This window comes from Gavialis gangeticus, unplaced genomic scaffold (genome assembly GCF_001723915.1).
Source record: "Gavialis gangeticus isolate Ggan-Ray unplaced genomic scaffold, GavGan_comp1, whole genome shotgun sequence".
In the NCBI taxonomy this organism is placed as follows: Eukaryota; Metazoa; Chordata; order Crocodylia; family Gavialidae; genus Gavialis; species Gavialis gangeticus.
In genome coordinates, this window is record NW_017729029.1 from 19,563,591 (window position 1) to 19,573,002 (window position 9,412).

Here is a 9,412-nt window from a genome sequence, read left to right on the forward strand (position 1 = left end):
TCCAGTAAATAATCATCTAGAGTCTAAATTTCACTGCTGTTAATTTAAGTTTTTACATTTAAGTCTTTGGAAACAATGGAACTCTTACACTGTGTTTGCCAAAACCTATATTAGAGACTACTTTAGGTAATATAGATTAATTTCAGATCTGGATTCAGAATTCCCCTAAAATTCAGTAGGTTTCAAGTCTAGTACTGGAGTCTGGCATGATGGTTTAGGAGCAGTAGGGAACCTAAACTACCCAAAGTTGTATGAGTGTTTAGCAAATGTTTGGGTTCAGACACATCTGACACAGAAGACAAAAAGCAGACTTCTATTGTAAGATGCAGTGATTCTGAAACTGGGTTCAATATTAGGCATTTACTGCATCCAGTTGAGCTTCAAAGAAGTGTTGGGTCTGAAATCTGATTGAAACAGAGATAAATAAAGGCAAAAGATGAAGAATTACAGTATAGTTTTTCTAAACGTCAAATAATTGTAAGATAAGTCTTAGCAAAATGTCTTACTGTGTCCTTTCCATTTCTGAATGCAATTCTTCACCTTCTGCCACAATGGCTCTGTTTACAAGTACAGCACTAGTAGTTAAATACCTCTTGTCTGCAACATCTGTGTTAAGAACTGGTGGGGTTTCAGACTCTGAACTGTAAAACTCTGATAACAAGAAAGCAACCCTGGCCCAGTGACCCAAAACAAAGGAAGACATGAATGTAAAAGGGTAGAGCTAGGCGGAAGAGGGAAAGGTCTGAATTAGCCTATGATGATTATAGGTTCTGACAGAATAAAGTAACTATTATTCACTATGCTAAGCTATATGGCAGCAGGGATGGAACAAAAACAGCTGTAGACTTTGCCTGCAGTAGATAACATAATTTCTTCTTTTATACATGAGTAAGCTAAGCTGCTGAAGTAAATTTTCTATTAACAATAGCTAAAAAATGCAAACAGTTAGACATGTATATGTAATGTACCAAGTTTAAGACAATTCATTATGGAAAAGTCCCATAGGATTTAAAAGAAAACAATAGATAAATATTCTATAGGATATTTATCTGTCAGATTTCTGCAGTGAGGTTAAGGTGCCTCATTTCTCTTATGCTACATATTTTCAGAGTAGTTTTTAGAGAATCCTGGTTGTGCCATCTGTATTATAACCCACTTAATTGTATCACAAGGGACTGTCCGTTGTATACTTGTGCCTTCCATGGCTACTCTAAGTTATGCATATCATGGCTGGACAGTCTGAAAACCAATGTAATACCCAAGTTCTGCTGACCACGAATATTTTTTCACCAGATGGATGCCTACATATCTATCTTAGGACACCTTTCTATGTTGTACACTCCCACAGCAGAACTGGGTTATATTACACAAATAGCAGTCATCCTAATATAACTACATTGAATTACATGCATGCTGCTAAGCTCCACAGCTTGTGCAGTAGGGCTGTGCAAAGCTTCAGTCGGCAATTCAATTCAGCAGAGATTCAGCCCAGCTCTGTGGCCAAATCTCTAAATCCAAATCAAATCAGGAGACTTTAATTTTTCCAAATCGAATCGGAACCCTCCGAATCAATTCGACAATTTGGACGTAGACACAGCTTTAATTGTTTTTTCTACACACCTCAAAGTAGCAGGCAGCTTGTGAATGCTGCGATGATGGAGCAGATGAGCGTCCCACAGCAATGTGGGGGGCTCCCCAGCATGCTCGGTAGCAGACCCAAAAGTGGACCAGAAGAACTTCCAATCCACTTCTGGGTCCAGCAGGGAGCACACTGGGGGGCACCCCCATGCCCCCCATCTCAGCGACCACTGCCTTCTGGGTCTGGAGGGGCACCTGGGGTCCCAACATAGCTGATTGCTGAGCCAGGGGAAGAATGGGGGGGGGCATGCGCTCCCTGGTGGACCCAGAAGTGGACCGGAAGTACTTCTGGTCCACTTATGGGTTCACTGCTGAGCATGCAGGACGCCCCCCCACCCCACGCTCCTCTGGGATGCTCCATCTGCCCTAGCATTGTAGCATTCATGAGCTGCACCTGGTACCTCAAAGTACATAGAAAAAACATTTAAAGCTGTGTCTATGGCTGAATCGCTGATTCTCCACATGAGCATCAAATCTTTAGATTTGGATTTGGCAGAAACATATCAGGGACAGTGATTTGAATCAATGAATTGAATCACTGATTTGGGCCGAATCCAAATCCAAATCAAATAGGAACCATTTCACATACTCCTACATGCAGCATGATTTGTACATCTACCTGACTTCTGACAGACTTCATGCCCTTTCAGTGGAGTGCAAGTGGGCTATCTAAACATGTCTAAGGTGGAGTGACCATAACACCAGGTAGTTTCATTCATGTGGCCACTGCACTAATGGAGATGGATGTGTTAGAGGATCCATGCTGCAACTAGCTCTGCTTGAAGTAGAACTAATTCAAGAAATGGTTATAATACTTCAGTGGTATTGGAGTACAATTATGTATGCTTACAGATGCATAATAGATATGCTAAGTGGACCACGTAGTGCTTACCATGGCAAACATCTCTAGGTTACACAAGGTTCATCAGGGACCAACTACACTGTTTATCTCATCTCTGTGGTGAAAGGCAGATGAACCGCACCATCCGTGACACTGGCAATGTATAATAAACTAATGGAGCGGAGGGTTTTAAGGCCTCTTCAGATGACCAGGGCCTTTTATAATTATCTCTGTAGGAATGGAATTTATGGGGTCACAGGATACACATAGGGCTCCAGCCTGCCCCCATGTACCCTATAATAAGACTATTGTGGAGATTCAATAAGTTTTAAAAGTATATTGTAAAATAGACTCAATACAAATATCAGAATATGAGAACAAAGCAATACAACTATATATACATATACTGGTTTAAACATAAACTGTGAACAAGACTTCCAGGGGGCAGTGGAGGTCAGTGTCTGGGCCTTGTTAAGGCTCATTCAGCTACTGTGACAACCAGCTCCCTAAATCTTTCCCTTTTACTCAGAATGAGAGTGAGAGGGAAGGGTGATAATTACCAACAGATGATCAAGGTTATGTTCACCAGTAGGCACAGGTAAGATAAGTATCCAACAGAAGCCCACAGATGTCTCAAACACACCTTAGTTTTCCAATAGATCACCCCTCACACACTCTGTCACAAGCACTACCACATGCCGCAGACAATCAAAACCAACCAAGCTCCTCTCAGGATCAACAAGTCAACAATTCAATCAGTCCTATAGTGTTTGCCCTTGGCCACTGGGTTTCTGGGATAGGGTAGTTACTCAAACCTCCATGCCCCTGGGGTTCTGTCCTCAAGTGAGCATTTAGCAGAGACTGGTGGGCTGGCAAACAGCTTTATCTTTATTAGAAACAGGACTCAGCTTGTGGGGAGAACAACCACACCAACCAAACTGTGCCCACGTGGCATCAGGGTGAAAGACTGGACCGTACCACTGCTGGCCCCTTAAAGGTCCATTCAATATACCACATACTCTTCCTTTACTCTGGGAGCTTCCTCTTAAATAGTTGAGTGTTCATCAGTAGCTAGTTGAACTTGGAATGTTTCATGGAGCCAGAGTTTGCTAGCACTTGGCTCACCAATGGGGTTTACACTTTACCGCTATCCCATTACATAGCCCTTGTACTTCACAGGCAATTTCATCACATGTCCACTCTTAGTTTGCATGGTGTCATCAGGTGTCTCTGTGAGTACTGGTGGATTCTCTGAAATGTAACAAAACTGTTGCTCTTGGTGTTCTGGTTTTACTTCTGATGTTTGTTCTGCTGCCATCTCTTGAGGTGCATCAACATGTTCTTCTGGTACTGATAAGTAATCCCGTCTTAAATACCCTCTGTTCTTCCTGTAGATATTACTGCATGGGGGTTTTACTACATAGAAATGCTGTTCATCCCTTTTTGCCATAATGGACACTAGTATCCAACCTGTATTTGTTTGCATCCTTACTTTCTCCCCCTCTCAGAGGTGGCAAGAATGCAGCTCTGCGGGCATAGTGCATCTTTTGGTGCCTTTGAAGGTTCTGCAACTTGTGGGAGGCATTTGACGGTAGTCTAGGAGTTAGCACTGCTGTTGTAGCAGGGAGGGTACTGCGCAAAAGTCTTCCCATCAGAAGCTGCACTGGAGCATACTCAAGGCCCGTAATGGGAGTGATCCTCAGATTGAGTAAAGCCAGATATAGATCTGAGCCATCCTGGAAAGTCTTCTTAAACATAAATTTGATGGTCTGAACCGTGCGTTCAGCCTGATCATTGGATTGTAGATAACCCAGACTGTGGTGGCCAGAACCAGAGGGGTTACTATCATGAGCAATAAATATATGCTCTTGGAGGCATTTAGGCAATTGTCTAAGCAGTTAAAATTAGCTAATGCAAAGCTTGCAAGTTTGCAACCTACAAGTGGAATTTGTCTGTCACAATTTAACCGAAGTGTTGAATCTAACTGTTTGCACTGATTATGGGACCACTGAGCCCCCAAAATAAGCAGAACTACAAGATTAGCTGATCTAACAGGTTTTTAAAGGCCAAGCCATAACAAGATCTGACCACCTAATATAATCAGCACATTCCAAGGAATCCAGGAATAAAAAACTAAGGAGTTGAGCTTAGGCAGGTAATGTTAATTTCAAACCTCAAAGTAATGTGGTGCAATTTGCTTATTGGGTGAACCCAATGTTCAGGCGGTAACCTTTCATGATAATTTCTAACACCTTTTGATCCCATAGGGTAACAGCTGTAGGGCAAGATTGTGAGTGGCTCTACAGCCAACAGATTAGCAATAGATAAAGCATAAAGGAACGTGCATGTCAAGTGACCAGTTAGAAGGACGGGACAGAAGGACCATCGGTGTACCAAGCCTGGACCCTGGACTCCCAGTGTGAGTGAGGACCGGATCCTGGCCAAGGGATCTTCCCGGTGACCCCTCAGATAGCATTGATTGGGGATGCCTGACTTCACTGGAACCTGGCATAGAGGGACTGCCGATAAGTTGCCAACCCCATGTGGGAACTCTTTGTCATTCTGTCTATCTGTTGTTATCATTCACTATTAACTGTGTATTACTGTACTGTTTGTCGCATTAACCTTTCTGTTAACTATTGTATGCTAAGCTATAAGTAAATTTGCCTTTACTTCACTCCCAACTCGCCTCCTTGATCCTGAACCCAGGAGCCTAAGGGCTGATATACTCACAGCGCCTAGCCAGCCTGTGACACCAGACAAGAATGGGTGATGGTTATGCTGCAGTCTTTCACAAATTGTTTCATTGTGTGACTTGCAAATGGCACATGATCACAAACAATTTCCTTAGGTATGCCATGGCAAGCAAATACAGACTTCATTTTGTCTATTACCTTGCCTGCTGTCCTGTCAGGCAGGTGCAAAACTTCATGGTACTTGGAGTAATAGTTGACTATTATAAGACTGTCCCTATAGGTCAAAAATGTCCACTGCCAGTTTTAGCCAAGGTACATCTGGGATCTCATGTGAAATCATGGGTTCTTTCTGAGTATTAGGTTGGAGTTACTGACAAGGTGTGCAATTTGCAGTCCATTGCTTGATGTGGGCATTCATCTGAGGCTAATACATGGTTTGTTGAGCTTGTGCTTTTGACTTTATTATGCCTTGATGGGGCAAGTGAAACAATGTCAACATGTTGGTCCTTGCACGTGGAATGATTATTTTCAGCCCAATCAGAAGAAAATCATCCTGAAACTGGATTTTGTCTCTGGAAGGCCAGTAAGGCTTTAGTTCAGGTTTCATTTGTTTTTGCCTACTCGGCCATCCATTAAGATGCTGGGCTCTAAGAGCTTGTAGTTTCCTGTCTGCCCTCTTGTGCTCCAGTAATTGCTGGAGTAACTGGCCACTGTGTGGCTGTGTTTCAGTCAGACCCTAAACCACCTTTTTCTGAGTGGAAATGATCAGGATCAGGGGAGGGGCGAGTGTTGTAGTTCTGGAAAGTGTGTCAGCCATTAAAATTTCTTTGCCTTTGGTATACAGAATCTGGATGTCATATTTTTGGAGCTGCAACAGCATCATCTGTAGCCATGCTGGAGCCTTTCCTATGGGCTTTGTAAAAATCACTTCCAGGGGTTTAGGGTCCAACTGGACCCTTACCTGGGTGCCATACACATATTGATGGAACTTGGCCATGGTGACGTCCCGGAGGACTGAAAGGTCCCAGAGGACTGGAAAAGGGCCAATGTGGTCCCCGTTTTCAAGAAGGGGAAGAAGGAAAATGGGAGCCCAGGAAGGGTGGCTGTGCCTTAAGGAAATGATCCTTCAGGCACAGAGGGAGATGATTCCAATGCAGGGGGAAAGGGGCCAAGAGGCTTCCTTGGCTGACCAGAGAAATCCAGAGCAGCCTAAGGGCAAAAAGGGGGGCACATAAGCAGTGGAAACAGGGAGATATTACTAAAGAGCTCACAGTTGTAGGGAGGCAGTTAGAAAGGCCAAAACTACCATGGAGCTGAGGATGGCATCCCAAGTTAAGGATAACAAAAAATTGTTTTTCAGATATATAGGAAGTAAAAGGAAGGCCCAGGGTGGAATAGGACCACTACTGAATGGGCAAAAGCAATTGGTGACAGACAGGGAGGACAAGGCTGAACTCCTCAATGAGTTCTTTGCCTCAGTCTTCCTAAATGAAGGGCAAGACAAGTCTCACAATGGGATTGTAGAGAGGCAACAGCTGGGCACCAGACTACCAAGCGTTGACCCTGAGATGTTGCAGAGTCACTTGGAAGGACTGGATGTGTTTAAGTTGGCAGGCCCAGATGAGCTCCATTTGAGGGTACTGAAGGCACTGGCAAGAATATTTGAGCGCTCGTGGTGCATTGGACAAGTCCTGCAGGACTGGAAAAGGGCCAATGTGGTCCCTATTTTCAAGAAGGGGAGGAAGGAGGATCCAGGCAACTATAGTCCAGTCAGTCTCACCTCCATCCTTGGCAAAGTCTTTGAAAACATTATTAAAGCTCATATATGTGAGAGCCCAGTGGGAAAAATTATGCTGAGGGGAAACTAGCATGGGTTCATAGCAGGTAGATCATGCCTGACTAATCTAATCTCTTTTTATGACCAGGTTACAAAACACCTCGACACAGGAGTAGGGGTTGATATCATTTACTTAGGCTTCAGGAAGGCCTTCAATACAGTATCCGACCCCATACTGGTGAACAAGTTAAGAGGCTGTGACTTGGATGATTACACACTCCGGTGGGTGGCAAATTGGCTGGAGGGTCATACCCAGAGAGTGGTAGTGGATGGGTTGGTATCAACCTGGAAGGGAGTGGGTAGTGGGGTCCCGCAGGGCTCTTCAATGTCTTCATCAGTGACTTGAACAAGGGAGTGAAGTGTACTCTGTCCAAGTTTGTGGATGATACAAAACTGTGGGGAGAAGTGGACACACCAGAGGGCAGGGAACAACTACAGGCAGACCTGGACAGGTTGGAAAATGGGCAGAAAACAATAGAATGCAATTTAACAAGTAAAAATGAAAAGTGCTGCACTTAGGGAGGAAAAATGTCCAGCACACCTATTGCCTAGGAAATGACCTGCTTGGTAGCATGGAAGCGGAAAGGGATCTTGGAGTCCTAGTGGACTCCAAGATGAACATGAGTCGTCAGTGTGCTGAAGTAATCAGAAAAGCTAACTGCACTTTGTCATGCATCAGCAGACGCATGACAAACAGAACCAAGGAGGTGATACTTCCCCTCTATCAGGTACTGGTCAGACTGCAGTTGGAATACTGTGTGCAGTTTTGAGCGCCACACTTCAAGAGGGATATGAATAACCTGGAGAGCGTCCAGAGAAGGGCCACTCATATGGTTAAGGGCTTGCAGGCCAAGCCCTACAAGGATATACTAGGGCACCTGGACCTCTTCAGCCCCCACAGGAAAAGGTTGAGAGGCAACCTTGTGGCTGCCTATAAATTCATCATGGGGGCAAAGAAAGGAATTGGTGAGGCTCTACTCACCAAGGTGCCCCTGGGGGTCACAAGAAATAATGGCCATAAGCTAGCAGAGAGCAGATTTAGACTGGACATTAGGAGGAACTTCTTCACAGTTAGAGTGGCCAAGGTCTGGAATGGGCTCCCAAGGGAGGTGGTGCTCTTCCCTACCCTGGGGGTCTTCAAGAGGAGGTTGGATGGGCATCTGGTTGGGGTCATCTGAACCCAGCACTCTTTCCTGTCTATGCATGGGGTTGGACTCGATGATCTGTTGAGGTCCCTTCCAACCCTAACATCTATGAATTGCCAGAAGTTCTTTTTCAATTGAAGCATAATTTTCTCAGATTGTGTTGGAGCCCTCAAAGCATATGCAATTGGCTGCTTCTGCTGAAACAGACGTGCTCCTAGGGCATCTTTAGATGCATCGGCTTGGATTTTCAGGTGCTCTCCTGGGTTGAAGTACCTGAACACAGGTGTCATTGTGATGGTTTGCTTGAGCTTAGCCAGGGCTTCCTGATGCTTGGGTCCCCATTGCTAGATAATGTCGTTTCTGAAAAGTGCTCCCAGCAGAGCCATCAGGCTGGACTCATGCAGAATGTATTGAACCAAGTACTGAATGGTTCTGAGGAGTCTCTGAAGGCCTGTTTTATCTGTTGGAGGCAGCATTCTGTTGATGGCTTCCACTTTGTCATCATCTGGTTTGACACCTACTTTTGAGAAGATATGGCCCATATATCTAATGCTGTTGACTAAAAACTATATTTTATCCTTATTAAACTTCACACTTTTCGGACACGCTCTCTCTAGGACTTGTTTCAGGATAGTGCATGTCATCCGCACTTATGTGGATTCCCGAAATGTCACCAAAGCATCATGATTCTTCTGTTGGAATACTTCACTAGCCTTCTTAATACCAAAGGGAAGATGATTGAAGTGGTACTGTCCCCATGGGGTGTTAAAGGTATACAGCTCTTCCAATTCCTTGTCCAACTTGACTTGCCAGTAGCTGTCACTTTCATCAAGAATGGTGAACAGCTTTTTACCTGACAAGCTCTTTTGCACATCCTCTACAGTGGGAATAGAAAATTGCTGCCTCAATACTGCCTTGTTGAGGTCTCATGGGTCTAAACAAAGCCGTAGCAAACCATCCTTCTTTTGTGTGCTCACAAAGCTATTGGCTGAGGCTGTGGGCTTAGTCACCTTCATAATGACTCTCATAGCTTCCAGCATTTTGAGGGTGGCCTTCAATTTTCCTAGGCTTGCATAGGGAATCTACACACCTGCACTACTGGTAGTACTGCCAGGTCAACATAGATGTGGTGGGTACCATGAAATTGGCCCAACCATTCAAAAACATCCAGGTATAGTTTGAGAACTTCCGCCTTGGTTGCAGGTATTGTCAGGGCCATTCCATGGACTCGTGATAAGTTCTAAGGTTGTGCATG